This window comes from Budorcas taxicolor, chromosome 5 (assembly GCF_023091745.1).
Source record: "Budorcas taxicolor isolate Tak-1 chromosome 5, Takin1.1, whole genome shotgun sequence".
In the NCBI taxonomy this organism is placed as follows: Eukaryota; Metazoa; Chordata; class Mammalia; order Artiodactyla; family Bovidae; genus Budorcas; species Budorcas taxicolor.
Window position 1 is genome coordinate 96,483,441 of NC_068914.1, and position 16,800 is coordinate 96,500,240.

The following is a 16,800-nucleotide window of genomic DNA, read 5'->3' on the forward strand; positions in this document are numbered from 1 at the left end:
ATCAACGCAATTCCTATCATAATTTCAATGGTGTTTTTTTATAGAAATAGAAAATGAATTATAAAACTTGTATGGGACAAAACAAGACCTCGAATAACCAAAGCAATCCTGAGAAAGAAGAACAAAGCTCAAGGTGTTAAACTTCCTGATCTCAAGCTATATTCAAAGCTACAGTAGTCAAAAGAGTATGTGCTGACATAAAACCAGAAATGTAAATCAATAGAACAGAAAAGAGAGCCTAGAAATCAACCCACACATATGTGGTCAACTGCTTTACAACAAAAGATCAGAGAAGACACAATGGGGAAAGGGTAAAAAACTTCTACAGAGCAAAGGGAACAATAAACAAAATTAAGTGAAAACCTACTGCATAAGAGAAAACATTTGCAAATAATGTCTTTGATAAGGGGTTAATCTCCAAAATATTAATATATAAGGAAATTCTACAACTCATAGCAAAAATATAATTCATTTTTAAAAATAAGCAAAGTACCTGAAAAGACATTTTCCAAAAAAGACATTCAAGTGGCCAACAGGTACATACAAAGGTGTTTGACATCATAATCATTAGGCAAATGCAAGTCAAAAGTTCCTTACTTCTGTTAGAATGAAGTGAAGTGAAGTCACTCAGTTGTGTTTGACTCTTTGCAACCCCATGGACTGTAGCCTACTACGCTCCTCTGTCCATGGGATTTTCCAGGCAAGAGTACTGGAGTGGATTGCCATTTCCTTCTCCAGAGAATCTTCCTGACCCAGGGATCAAACCCAGGTCTCCCACACTGTAGGCAGACGCTTTACCGTCTGAGCCACCGGGGAAGAGCCATTATCAAAAAAGAGATATGGTTCAAAAAGTTACATGCCCACCTCAATGTTCATTGCAGCACTGTTTACAATAGCGAAGACATGAAAGAAACCTAAATATCCATCGATAGCTGAAGAACATACTGTACAGCTGAAGAATATACAAGGGAATATTTCAGGCATTAAAACTAATAAAATAATGCCATTTGCAGCAAAACAGAGGACCCGAAGATTATCATACTAAATGAAGCAAGTCAGACAAAGACAAATACCACATCATATTGCTTATATGCAGAATCTTAAAAATGATACAAATGAACTTATTTACAAAACAGAAAAGTTTCACAGACTTAGAGAATGAATTTATGGTTACCAGGGGGGAAGTGAGAGGGGAGAGATAAATTGGGAGTTTGGGACTGACATGTACATAGTGCTATATTTAGAATAGATAACTAATAAGGACTGTAAAAATAAACAATTTTTTTTTTTGAGACAAGTTTTGCAAGGCTGTGAAGACTAGGGAACTCTTGAATGCTGTTGGTGAGAATGAAAATTGGTATAGCCACTACAAGAAACAGTAGGAGTCTCCTCAAAAAGTTAAAAATACAACTACCATATGATCCAACAACTCTACTTCTAGAAAATATCTGAAGAAGATGAATCACTATCTTGAAAAGAACACACTATCCTGTTTATTGCAGCTTTATTTAAAATAGCCAAGACATAGAAACAACCTAAGTATTTATTGAGGGATGAATGGATAAAGAAAATGGGGAATATATATGTGAGCTGGCCAAAAGTTTTTGAGTTTTTTGTAATAGCTTATGGAAAGATTTGAATGAACTTTTTAGCATACCCAATATTTATATATTTTCATATATTTATATATGTTTATGTACATACACATAAACACACACATGTACAATGGAATAGTATTCAGCCATAAAAGATACGGAAATTCTACCATTTGCAACAACATAGATGGAACTTGGGGGCATTATTCTAAGAAATAAGTCAGAGAAGAAAACACTTTAAAAGTACTTATGTGGGAAATCTAATAGCCAAAGTCATGGACACAAACCATATTTGTGGCTATAAGGGCAAGGGAGTGGAAAGTTTGGAAATCTGTAAATGTTGTCAAAAAGTACAAACTTCCCATTATATTACAAATAAATTCTGGGGATGTAATGTATAGCATGATAACTATCATTAATACTATATTTAGTATTAATACTAATACTAATATTAATACTATACTATCATTATATGTTTGAAAGATGTTGACATACTAGATCATAAATGATCTCATCACAGGGGAAAAGTTTTTTTAACTATGTGAAGTGACAGATGTTTACAAACCTTATGGTAGTAATAATTTGGCAATAAATATATATTAAATCATTATTTTATTATTATTAAATCATTATTTTATGCTGAACTTAAGAAATCTTACATGTCCATTATGTCTCAATAAAACTTGTGGGGAAAAAACTACCCTAAAAATATTTCTCCCAAATACAACATACTGTATAGGAATTTTTATTTCTAAGAATTGCAGATCATTAAAAAAAATTTTTTTTGTTAAAGTTTATTTATTTGAGAGTAAAGAGGATATTGTTAGGACCTATGACTGACATTACAAACTCAGAATCTCAGTTACAACCCAGACTCACTGCATCAAAACATGCATACTGACAATGTCCTCAAGTGGAACTTAAGCATATTATAGTAAAATAAACACTGCATACAGTCTGATTCTCCATTTGGTTCACATTAGGATAACCTGGTTTATTATTTTTGGTTCACATTAGGATAACCTGGTTTATTATTTTATTATTAAAAAACCATATTTTTTTAAAAAATGGTAATGTCTGGCTCCAGACATACAAATTTATTGTATTCCTATCCCCCTTAAGTGACATAACATTGTATAAGCTTAAGGTATACAAGGGGACAATGTGATGCATATATATTACAAAATGATTACCACAATAAGCTTAGTTGACACCACAAAATATCTCACATAATCACCATTTTTTGGTGGTGAGAATATTCAAGAACTCCTCTCTTGGCAACTTTCAAGTATGTTAACACAATACAATGTTAATTATGGACACTACATTGTACATTAGACCCTCCACATTTATTCATGTTGTAACTGGAAGGTTGTACCCTTTGACCAACATCTCATTTCCTCAGCTCCTGGAAACCATCATTCTACTTTCTATTTCTAGGAGTTCAGTTCCTTCAGATTCTATATATGGGAAGAATATACAGTATTTGTCTTTCTCTGGCAGACTTATTTCTGAATACTTTGCAATTATACATCTTAAAGCTACTTTTATAATATCATTCTCCACATTAAAGGTAGATGCACATGTTCTACTTTCTACTTCCTCAAATTCAAGCTGCTCTGAGAGTTTTCAATACAACGTAAAGCTTTCCATCCATCTCCATTTCCTTCTATTCCTAAGCCACATCCTCTGTGTGTTTAAATCATATTTGTGTAGCACCTTGAAGTTTAAAAGAAGCTTCAGAAATCTCATCTTCTCACAATAAATAAAGTGGGTATGATTATCCATTTTATATAGATCCTAGAAGGCAATGCAAATTTGCCAAGGCCCCTTAAAAAAGCAAATGGCAGAGCTCATTCCACTGTATTACAGTATAACTCCTGATACTTGTTTTTCATAGATTATAGTTCTTATTCTTTTTTATTTTTTAAAATATTGCTTCTTCCCTATTCTATTAATTATAACTATTTTAGCCCACATTCAACATTTTGGTGAGTTATTTAGGTAAAATTCGTGTATTTTAAGACCAGAACTTTTTATAAGCAGGGATCATGTTTTATTTTTGTAAAATTGTTAGGTAGCTAGAATAGGAAACAGGAGTCCAAAATGGCAGTGGCTAAAAGGCAAAGAAGGGAAAAAGCCCACGAAAATGGAACAAAAGAAAATCCGAGGACTGGAATGAGAACCTCAGATGAAGCAAACAGCCCTCCTGGCTAGCCCAGTTTACATAGAGCAGGCTCAGGGGAAGGAGATAGAACATATGAAAAGAGGAGCCAAGATTGAGCCTCTTCTTTTGGGTCCACCTGCTCTCAATCCTCAAGGATGTATTTTCCTTTGCTTGCCAAATAAAACTGAGCTGTAACACCAGTCTGCCATTTCAAATTTTTGCTGTGGTGAGACAGAACCCAGGAAATTACACATTCCCCTGACAAAATCTTTAAGATATCTTTCATAATATTGAGCCATATTTTGGATCAATATTTTTAGTTAAGGTGAATCAACGGCTCTTATATATACATGATGGAGAAGGCAATGGCACCCCATTCCAGTACTCTTGCCTGGAAAATCCCATGGATGGAGGAGCCTGGTAGGCTGCAGTCCATGGGGTCACCAAGAGTCGGGCATGACTGAGAGACTTCACTTTCACTTTTCACTTTCATGCATTGGAGAAGGAAATGGCAACCCATTCCAGTGTTCTTACCTGGAGAATCCCAGGGACAGGGGAGCCTGGTGGGCTGCCATCTATGGGGTCGCACAGAGTCGGACACAACTGAAACAACTTAGCAGTAGCAGCATATATACATGAATATATGCTGAATTTGGCAACTGTGAAAAGGGGGTCCTTGCCTGTCCTTTAGAAAATTTTAGCCAATTGTGGGTTTGGGGAAATAAAAATTAAATAACTCTAAATTAAAAGCAGTAAGAAAGGCTCTAAAACAGAAATATGTTTCAAGAGCTATGAGTAATCAAAAGGAAGAGATCTACCTGTCAGAAGTGGCAAAGGCTTCACGGCTCAAGTTACATTTGAAAAGGTCTTTGGAAGATGATTAGCAAAATAAAGATGGTCCATTTGAAATTTAAAATATCTGCAAACATAATATAGTATGAATACTAAACACAGAAGTTATAAATTAAGAGCTCAGGTCATCTGAAAGAAAATGGAAACTTTAAAATATTCAATCTATTACTATTCATTCATTCATTCATATGCCAAGTATTTGTTAAAACCAAAATATACATGCTACCTTCAGGGCACCCAAGATCCCTAGGGAAAAAACGTCATCCAAAGAAGTGTGAAATATGGAAGAAAAGGCTAGAATGACAGTGTGTACATAGCATTACAGGAGAACTGTGTTCCAATCACTGAAAAATACTGAGATGGTGAAAACTAGATAGACTGGGTAATGCAGCCATGTTGGTCATTTGCATTTCAACTCTCCGGATTGGTGGTTTAAATTAATTTATTCTGAGCGAGTTGAGTTCTCTAGGCAGACAGGTTGATGTATTGCATTTCATTATTTTGCTAGCATCCCATGTTCTCCCTCAAAGTAGAGCAGGAATTGAGTTCATTGCTCAGCAGAGCTCTTATCTTAGGCTTGTTAACTTCTTGGATGTAGCCCATGAACATTTATGTTCGTGTGAGAGAGGTTATGAAAATATCTGTAAGTGAATTGAGTCAGCAGGGGTTTACTCTAAGTGAAGACTCTGGAAGCAGGCATTCACTGAAAGGGTCTCCTGTGAAAAACACTGTTCGTGAGAGCTGACTGATTTTATTTGAAATCATAAGCAGCGGGTATAATAAAAGAACACAATTACTGAGCAACTTTGTCATTTTGTGTTAATTTAACTGGGGTAATGGAATTAAAATTAAAAATCTGTGATTTTTTTTTCTGGCAGGTATGCAATATTTATTTTACATAAATACACAGTAAACTCAGCAAGAGACACTACTAACTTCTTAATAGTTCTACTATTAACTGGCTTCTATTTTGTTATTGAGTATTTAAATAATTTCAGGACTATTTCACCTTTATATGTAAGCAGTTTATTAAACAGTCTGGACTAGTGCAAACACTTTTCATTTCAACTTAACCCCCAAATCAAATGCAATCACAAGGACTTCCAGGAATAGAAAATCCTGTGTTTTATAGTTAGCACCTGTTCTAGCAACCACCAACGCTTGAGGACTCCTGCAGACTCACATCATCCCTGATGCTATTTTGCTAAGTGACCGCAACTTGCTGTTTTTTTATGTGTTGTTAGAAGTAGCTCCAGGCTAGAAGCAGTAATGTTAGTGCCTAAGTGTGCCTCAACACTTTTCTTTTTGCAGTGTGACCTTGGCGTGCTCCTCAGTTGGCCCACTACCTGCACCGATGAGATTTGGCAATGACACGAGAGAGGAACAAGAAGATTAAAGCAAGATCTGAAAGAAAACTTTAGAAAATACCACCCCCAAATTAATTATCCCTTGTAGAAGCAGCTCTGTGAAATATTCTTGCCACACACCCTACCTCCTGCTATTATGGAGGTGGTGCAGCAAGATCATTACAAGAAAAAGAGCTCAGACTTCAGTCTCACATGGCTGGCTTGTTAAAAAAAAAGGACCTTAACCTGTGTTCTTTCACAGCGTTTAATGAGCTGGTATGTCTACAATCAGTGGAGAGAAAGGGACAAAATGTACCTGTAAAGTTATATTAGCAAGTTATTAGCCATTTGAAATGACTGTAAGGAGCACATTGAGGTAAGATCAATGGGATGACACAGTCAGTGCAAGCCTTTTATATGAAAAGCAATTCTGAAACACAATTGCTAATAACAGATCTATTAATACTATAAAATATACTAACGGGTTCATTCTAGGGAGTAGGAAGCAGGTGATAATTAAGAAATTGGAGGTTTAAATGGCATGAGGAACCCTAGCAAGTTCCCCTGCCTACACTGTAGCATGCCCCATGTTACATGTGCCTGGTGATAAATTTCAAAGCAAAAATATATTTCAAAGGAAATTTGAGTCTTTTTTTTTATTTTCAAATGTTCCGTGTAATTTCAGAACCTCTACTTTGGTTACCAGCAAAGCAAATATTGGAGGCAGATAAATGGGGAATGGATATAAGGGTGTGTGTGTGTGTGTGTGTGTATAAGAGTGAATTGTGCACTCATAGTGTGTGTGTACTGGTTAAAACAAGGGAGGGTCTTTGCAGCAGCATGACTTCTTTTACACCTCATACTGCTTGCTTTTAGGTTGTTCCTTTTCTTTTTGTATTGGGTTTCTCTGAAAACACTGCAGGAGACTTCTCAGTTTGCCTCGTGGCTTGGCAGGCCTAGTATAGAACCAGGATTCTAGGAATATGATTTTAACCTCAAAACTTCTTAACAGGTTTCACTTTTTTATGTCTCTCATCTTCGACCCTATTGAGTAAACCTTTTGCTGAAAAAAGAAACAAAGCAAAAAAAAAAAAGGGGGGGGGGGTGGAACCCAAGGCAAATCACATGGCAAAATGATTGATTATGCTAACTTAAAACACCTCAGGGCTTAATGCAAACATTAAGTTAAAATTGTCTGCTAATTGCCAACAAAAGATGCTGGTTTAAAATTCCCTCCCATGACTTCTTTCATTTTCTCTTTGAAGTCTCAGACCTGTTAATTTCTTCTCTAGACTCTGTCCCTGGAATATATCATGTATTTCCACAGCCAAGGATCTGAAAACTAAGTAAATTCCTCTCAGTATAGTCTCGCATACCTGTTATGGTTACCTTCACTCTCATCTCACATCTAACATAAAGATAACTGAATATATTTATTCTTAAACAGAATGACTACTTTTTCCCCAGAGATTATCAGAAGCATTAAACCTAAACAATAATATCAACATATGTGATTCTTTATACAGGTAATCTCAGTTAATCTACATAACAACTGTGGAATGTATACACCACCTCTATTTTTTAGATAAGAAAGCCTCAGAAAGTTTGGGTAACATGTTCAAGATTTCCTAGAGCTAGTAAGTAGCAGACTCAGGACTTCAATTTAGGTGTTATTTTGATGCTTTTGAACCATGGTGTTGGAGAAGACTCTTAAGAGTCCCCTGGATTGCTAGGAGATCAAACCAGTCAATCCGAAAGGAAATCTGTCCTGAATATTCATTGAAAGGACTGATGTTGAAGCTGAAACTCCAATACTCCAATACTTATGTGAAGAAGTAACTACTTGGAAAAGACCTGGGATGATGCTGGGAAAAATTGAGGGCAGGAGGGAAGCGGACAACAGAGGATGAGATGGTTGGATGGCATCACTGACTTGATGGACAAGAATTTGAGCAAGCTCGGGGAGTTGGTGAAGGACAGGGAAGCCTGATGTGCTGCAGTCCATGGGGTCACAAAGATTCAGCCACAACTGAGCAACTGAACTGAACTGAACTATTATTTAACTTCCTTTTCCGTTCATAGGTGTATCTCAGCTACAGTGCAGGTTTGCTTCCAGACAACCACAGTAAAGCAAATACTGCAATAAAGGAAGTCACACAAATGTTTTGGCTTCCCACTGCATATAAAATTTATGTTTACATTATATTATACTCCATAAGTGTGCAATAGCATTATATGAAAAACAATATACATACATTAATTAAAACTTTATTGCTGAAAAATACTAGCCATCATTTGAATCTTCATCAAAGAGTATTATTTTCACTGGTGGAGGGTTTGAAATATTCCAAGAATTAGCAAAATGTGACAAAGAGACATAAAGTGGGCAAATGCTGTTGGAAAGTAGTACTGATAGACTTGCTCAAAGCAGAGTTGCCAGAAAGCTTCTATTTGTAAACAACAAAAAAAAGCAGTATCTTAAGTACAATAAAGTGAAGAACAATAAAACAAGGTATGTCTGTGTTAACTTTGTGCCTTTAGACAAGTTACTTCTCATTGCCTTGTTTCCTTATCTGTTAAAGCATTGTTGATAACTTGCTTGACTCTACTGGACACACCATCCTGAATTGCCACCATTATTATTCTGACTCCAAAGTTTGCTTTCCATGCCAGGATTTCTCAAACCTTAGGGTTCACTGGAATCCCCTGGGATCCTCATGGCTCTGTAGGTTGGATCCAGTAGTTCTAGGTAGGATCTGACATTTGGTGTCTCTGAAAGCTCCCAGGATGTTGATGCTCCTAGTCTTCAGGGTTGCCTACCACTTTCTCACTTAAAGAGAGTTACACTTGAATTGTTCATAGGGAAGTGGTGGCCAAAGTTTCATTTCTCCTTTGGGAAGATGAGTTGCTACAGTTCAGTCAGTTCAGTCACTCAGTCGTGTCTGACTCTTTGTGATCCCATGAATCACAGCATGCCAGGCCTCCCTGTTCCAACTCCTGAAGTCTTCTCAAACTCATGTCCATCAAGTCAGTGATACCATCCAGCCATCTCATCCTCTGTCGTCCCCTTCTCCTCCTGCCCCCAATCCCTCCCAGCATCAGGGTCTTTTCCAATGAGTCAACTCTTCACATGAGGTGGCCAAAGTACTGGAGTTTCAGCTTTAGCATCAGTCCTTCCAATGAACACCCAGGACTGATCTCCTTTAGGATGGACTGGTTGGATCTCCTTGCAGTCCAAGAACTCTCAAGAGTCTTCTCCAACACCACAGTTCAAAAGCATTGATTCTTCGGCTCTTGGCTTTCTTCACAGTCTAACTCTCACATCCATTTATGACCACTGGAAAACCATAGCCTTGACTAGACGGACCTTTTTTGGCAAAGTAATATCTCTGCTTTTTAATATGCTATCTAGGTTGGTCATAACTTTCCTTTCAAGGAGTAAGCATCTTTTAAATTCATGGCTGTAATCACCATCTTCAGTGATTTTGGAGCCCCCCAAAATAAAGTCTGACACTGTTTCTACTGTTTCCCCACCTATTTCCCATGAAGTGATGGGACCAGATGCCATGATCTTCATTTTCTGAATGTTGAGCTTTAGGCCAACTTTTTCACTTTCCTCTTTCACTTTCATCAAGAGGATTTTTAGTTCCTCTACACATTCTGCCATAAGGGTGGTGTCATCTGCATATTTGAGATTATTGATATTTCTCCTGGCAATATTGCTTCCAGCTTGTGCTTCTTCCAGCTTCCATCATTTCTCATGATGTACTCTGCATATAAGTTAAATAAGCAGGGTGACAATATACAGGTTTGACGTACTCCTTTTCATATTTGGACCCAGTCTGTTTTTCCAAGTCCAGTTCTAACTATTTCTTCCTGACCTGCATATAAGTTTCTCAAGAGGCAGGTCAGGTGGTCTGGTATTCCCATCTCTTTCAGAATTTTCCACAGTTTATTGTGATCCACACAGTCAAAGGCTTTTGCATAGTCAATAAAGCAGAAATAGATGTTTTTCTCGAACTCTCTTGCTTTTTTGATGAACCAGTGGATGTTGGCAATTTGATCTCTGGTTCCTTTGCCTTTTCTAAAACCAGCTTGAACGTCTGGAAGTTCATGGTTCACATACTGATGCCTGGCTTGCAGAATTTTGAGCATTACTTTACTAGCGTGTGAGATGAATGCAACTGTGTGGTAGTTTTAGCATTCTTTGGCATTGCCTTTGAGTTGCTACAGGTCATGCTATTCTAGCAAGATACTTTGTTGAGATATCAGTTTTCTATTTTATTTTCTGTACCTATTTTGTCTCAACCTCTTCCCCTTCAAAAAGGTAGCCTGGCCCTTTAACTTTCCTCACTTCAGTGGTTTTTTCATGATAAGAAACAGAACCATGTTGCCAATTTCCTTTGCATTAGAATAAAATCAATTTTATTTTCTCCTGAAAGACTGAACTCATTAAAGAGAGGATGGATCCTTCAGGAAAAATAAATAACAGTCACTAAAGTAAGGGGGAGAAAGGGAAAGAAGAGGAAAAAAATGGGAAGGGGAAGAGGGAGGTGGCAGAACAAGGAAGGAAGGAGAAAGAAAGAAAAAGAGAGTGTCTAGGTAACTAGAAAGTAGCTGCTGTATAACACAGGGAGTGCAGCTTGGTGCTCTGTCATGACCTAGAGGGGTGCGATACAGGAGGTGGGAGGAAGGGATGTATATATAAGCTATACATATAACTGGTTCCCTTTATTGACAGCAGAAACACAATGTTATTAAAATTAAAAAACTAAGATGGTGTCTCCAACCCAGAAGGTGCAGAGCTTGACGAATGCCCACATTAACGGGTCATCTTCTGCCTCATTCCTTGGCAGAAATGAAGCAGGGGGCAGACCTACAAAGGCCTATAAACCTGTCAAGAAAGGATCCGAGATAGTAGGATTCCAAGACTAAACTCTGTTCCTTTCTTGGTGTATGGGCAGTAGGGTGTTAAAATATTTTTCACTGGATAAAACCGGCAAACAATTTGATTTTAGTCTGATATTATTGCCAGGCGTAGGCGGGTGGGGAACACATCGAGTCTGTATACTTAACTAGGAAGAGAGGAAGGGTGGGAGAGTTTTTAAGAGAGAGCGTGTGTGTGCATGTTGTGGTGGGAGGGTGTGTGTTGGGGGGAATCTTAGGCCACCTGTGTTTGCTAATTGCTCTTACCCAAAAGAAAGGTAAAGTTGAGAGAAGGTAGTTTTAAACTCAGACCAAGACACCCACAGGAGTTAGGCTCCTACCCTCCCACAGAGACTAGGAGAGAAGAGGCTCTATATTCCTTGCTAATATTTCAAAAGGATGGCTCCCAGTCTCTTGAGAAAGATATCCCTGGGTTGTGAAACTGGTAACAGGCTTTTAAAAAGATTTACATTTAAAAATGAAGGAAATGAATTTACAGTTCAAGTTGTTTTTGTTCAGTTGCTCAATCATGTTCAACTCCTTGCAACCCCATGGACAGAAGCACGCCAACTTTCCCTGTGCTTCACTATCTCCTGGAGTTTGCTCAGACTCGTGTCCATTGAATTGATGATGCCCTCCCTCCATCCAATTACAAGTAGTCTAAAGTAAATGCTGTAAGAGAAGGGAAGTCGGGAGCCTATAGTCAGGACAAAACTGGTCTAAAGTTTAGTCAAGCCAAGGGAGGGAACTGTGCTGATCAACGCTTATTGGACTTGCTAAGATCTCATTTGCCCAAAGTTACAACCCAAGACTCCACCATCCCTGTTCTCCCTCAAAGTCCTGATATAAAAGCCTCTAAGTCTCTATCCTATGCTCCTCCATGAACATCACAAATGGAAGTACATAGTCCATTTATATAATGATTCAGTCAGCAGGACATGATTCTAGTAGTAGCAGTAATAATAGTAACTTTGTATGTAAAGGAAAGGTGATTTCTTTTTACACAAAAAAATTTGGAGCTAATAGAGAAGGTTTTCTCAAATATTAGATAATATGTAAATTCAGATCTTAAAGCTTAATCACTAGCTCTTTCAATTGTGAGAATTTCCAGGAATCAAGGGTGATGACCAGCAGGGCCTGTGCCCAGCTTCTCTCCAGTTCTGCTCAGAGATACTTAGTCATTATCTCCTTAGCAAACCCCACTCCCTTTAGCTATTTAAATTTAGAACTTTTCCAAGACAGAAGTGGTATGTCTTCCTATATAGAATCATCTTGCTAATCTAGCTCACGTTTATTCAACGGCTACTTTGTTCTAGGTAATATTGAATGTCATCTATTACTATTTCCATTTAACATGAAGTGGACTGAGACTGTTGTAGCCATGCATTCAGGGAAACACTCACTCAGAAGGACAATGCAGATAGTGGAGTGCAGTTTATTACACTGGTGGGCCCAAGACAGAGTCTCCTCTTAGCCAAGGACCCTGACTAGTTTTTGTGAAAAATTTTTATACCCTAAGTGTACGTGTGCAAAACTGCACAAAGCTGCCTCCCCAAATTCCCTGAAACTAGTCTGAACAAAGGAAAAAGAAAGATACAAAGTTAACTGGTGATGCATATGCCTTACCTAGGTAGTTAACAGTGGACAATTATCAATAGGCCTGTGGTCATACCCCAATAAGCATAATAGAATGTATGATTCTATTCAGTTACACAGATAATTAGGGTATTCTTTTAGGTGGTGGAGAATCTAGATTCAAGCCCTGGGGCTCTTCCTTCAGGGGGCCTGGCTTTCCAGTTGGTATGTTGTTTCCATAGATACTGGGCATATAGCTCAAAGTCCACAGTCTGGCCCAAGATGGAGTCCTGCTTTCAAGATAGAGCCTGTTCTGTTTCCTCCTTCAAGACGAAGAAATAACATTGGTACAAACAGAAGCAAAAGCTCAGTCTTGTGGAAACAGCCCTATACAGCAGAGGGGCCAGCCCGGATGGTCCAGAAATTAGTATGAACAAAAAGAATGACAACATAATTTGAGAAATCGTCTGCTCTGCAGAGTGGAGTCACTGAGAGGTCTCTGAAGTGACCTGTATTTCAAAACTTTTGGGACTTCCCTGGTGGCTCAATGGTAAAGAACCCACCTGCCAGTGAAGGAGATGAGGGTTCAATCCCTGGGTCCAGAAGATACTCTGGAGAAGGAAATGAGAACCCCCTGCAGTATTCTTCCCTGGAAAATCCTTTGGACAGAGAAGCCTGGCAGGCTACAGTCCATGGGGTTGCAAAGAGTTAGACATGACTTTAGCAACCACACATGCAGGCCCACAAATGTGAAATAGCTCCATAAGGTCAGCTAGGTTTGAATGTGTCAAACTCAGCTTGCTGATGAAGAGGGGTAATTTGGGGTAGACAACAATAGAAAGGTCTTAAGCAACAGTTTTGTGGATGAGTAAACTTCATAAAGTTTAGGAGTTGCCTAAGCTTCATGGGAAATAGATGGGGAAACAGTGGAAACCATGTCAGACTTCATTTTGGGGGGCTCCAAAATCACTGAAGATGGTGGCTGTAGCCACGAAATTAAAAGACGCTTACTCCTTGGAAGAAAAGTTATGACCAACCTAGATAGCATATTCAAAAGCAGAGACATTACTTTGCCGACAAAGGTCTGTCTAAGTTATGGTTTTTCCAGTGGTCATTTATGGATGTGAGAGTTGGACTGTGGAGAAAGCTGAGCACCGAAGAAATGATGCTTTTAAACTGTAGTGTTGGAGAAGACTCTTGAGAGTCCCTTGGACTACAAGGAGGTTCAACCAGTCCATCCTAAAGGAGATCAATCCTGGGTGTTCATTGGAAGGACTGATGCTAAAGCTGAAACTCCAGTACTTTGGCCATCTCATCTGAAGAGCTGACTCATTGGAAAAGACCCTGATGCTGGGAGGTATTGGGGACAGGAGGAGAAGGGGACAACAGAGGATGAGATGGCTAGATGGCATCACTGACTCGATGGACATGAGTTTGAGTGAACTCCTGGAGTTGGTGATGGACAGGGAGGCCCGGCGTGCTGTGATTCATGGGGTCACAAAGAGTCGGACACGACTGAGAGACTGAACTGAACTGAAGCTTGCAATTATTCAAAATTTGCTTTTGTGTTAAGTCACATAACGACTCACCTGCTAGCTCTAAGACAATTTCCCAATTGTATTTTCATGTCTTTTATGATGTTCTAAGCTGGACAATGTTGGAAAGCAGTTAGGTTTGATTTTAGCTCTACTCTTTTCCAGGATTCTAGATTCTCTTTTTGGTTTTTCCCCCAGATGTAATGGTAAGATCATTACAGCTCTGTTTGAACTGTCATTAGCCTCCATAGGATACTGATAAAAGATCAAACACCTAATAAGCTATATCCTTCCAAATGAGGGGTGGTGCTGCTGGAAAGCAAAAGTCTGAGCAGCTGTGATACTGTGAAAATGGGTAAGGGGTTGATGTGCACCTGGTGGTCTTTCTGTGTTTCCTTTTAAGACCAACTCTATTTATTTTATAGCTTAAAAACCTGCAGTTGGAAATTAATGTGATCAATATATGTGACTTTTAAATTGTTTTGCAACCAAACTCTAGCAATTAAAGCCCTGTATTATGTTAGAAGGCATAACTTTCGTCACATTTTCCCGGTAGCTTGAAAACAGAGAATGTGAAACTCTAAAAGGCACTGAGATAATGGCTCTGAGCTAGAGAATTTTAAATAGGCTTCCAACTTATCAAAGCTGACTTTTCCCATTCCTAATAGATAAGCAGCTTTGTGACACAGAATGAAGAGGAAATGCTCTGTCATAAGCATTCACTAAAGAAACCTATGCCCATGAAAGGCTTTCTTTCCCCTTTGGGAAATTCAAAACTTCTGAGTAATAAATTGTTCTGGGAGGACACGTTGGTAGCATATAACAGCATGTTGGCTGTTTGTCCACCCCGTGGAAGTTCATTATCTTCTAGGCTGGCATCACCTTTCTTGTGATGAAAGGCACTTAGATTACTGTCCCTTCTCTTTCAGGCTCAACAATAAGACACAAATGCACAGATCTACTATCATTGTCAAGCAAATTCCATATTCATATACTATTAAAGCAATTTTCCAGGGAAGTATACTATAATGATAATATAATGTCTCTTCAGTGTAAAGTCTGCCAAAGATGTGAAGATATTTCCTGGTCTGTGACAACAGAAGTATTCAATTACAAAGTCAAGTAGTTGTGATTTTTAAAAGTTTTTAAAAGTTGTAATTTCTCTCATGGAGAAGGAAATGGCAACCCAATCACTGCATTTAAATTCTCATTTAAGACTTCTGTCTTCTCCTTCCTGATTTTACTTTCTATTTTTGCTCTGAATAAGAACATCTCTCCTATATTTTGTTCAATTCTCAATCTCATTATGTTTTGTTTCCCATAGAATCTATCCCTCTCTTAACAGTACCTATTCAATAAACGACAAGACTACCTACTCACTTTTGTATACCCCAAACAAGAACTCTGCTTTTTCTCTCCTTTCACCAATCATATCCATTGACAATTCTGTCTGTCCTTTTTCAAATTGCATTCTGAATGTAGCCAATTAGAGCCACCTTCACACTTCCATATACCCGCTTCCATGTACCGCCTTTCCTTGTTCCTGGCCTCTTACCTAGACTACTGCTAAATGCCTTTTAATTACTTAACCTGTTTCTATCAGCATATTCTATAGTTTATAGGAGGGATAGCCCTTCAATACACAAATCAGACTGCATCACTTTTTTGCTCCGAACCATACAGTCGGTTTCCATGATATTTATAATAAATTCAATTGTTTTACTGTGGTCTACAAAGGCCTGGGATGGTGCTAGTGGTAAAACAATCCACCCGCCAGTGCAGGAGATGTAAGAGGTATGGATTCAATCCCCTAGATCCCGTAGAGAAGGAGAGGGCAGCCCAATGCAGTGTTCTTACCTGGAGAATTCCATGGACAGAGGAGACTGGCAGGCTACAGTCCATGAGATCACAAAGAGTCAGACACAGCTGAGCACACAGCACACAAAGCCCTACAGGATGACCTTTCAATCCTTCTCTCACTTCTGTCTTTGCTCAGAGTCCCATTGTCCTCCCTGTCATTTCTCAAGCATGTCAAGTTCCCACCTCTGCAAATTTCCACTAACTGTTCTCTCTTTCTGGAAGCTCTCTGGTATCCTCACACACCTGGATCCTCATGCAATCATTCCTCATTCCCTTCAGGTCTTTGGTCAAATGTCAGCTCCTCTGACATTCCCATCTGCTCACTGTATCCAAAATATCTATGCTGCCCACTTACCATCTTCATTCCTTTTTACACTTGTTCTACTTTCTTCTTTCTTGCACACGTCTCCTGCCATTGTATCATGTAATAATCTGCTTATTCTCTTTCTATGTGTCTCTCCCACTTCAGTGAAAACTCTGTGAAGGTGGAGACATTTTCTTTTTGGTTCCTCATCTTAAACCTGAGATATAGAAGTGCTGCCTAGTACAAGCAGATGTCAAAAAAAGTATTTACGTGAATGAATGTTACATTTTCTACAGTGCTTTTATGTTTTTGGAATTTATTTCTTTTTTTTATTTTTTATTTTTTTTATTTTTATTTTATTTATTTATTTTTCAAATGTAGAGTTCATTTTATTTATTTATTTTTTCAAGATACATATTTTTTTTTTAATTTTAAAATCTTTAATTCTTACATGTGTTCCCAAACATGAACCCCCCTCCCACCTCCCTCCCCATAACATCTCTGTGGGTCATCCCCATGCACCAGCCCCAAGCATGCTGTATCCTGCATCAGACATAGACTAGCGATTCAATTCTTACATGATAGTATACATGATAGAATGCCATTCTCCCATATCATCCCACCCTCTCCCTCTCCCTCT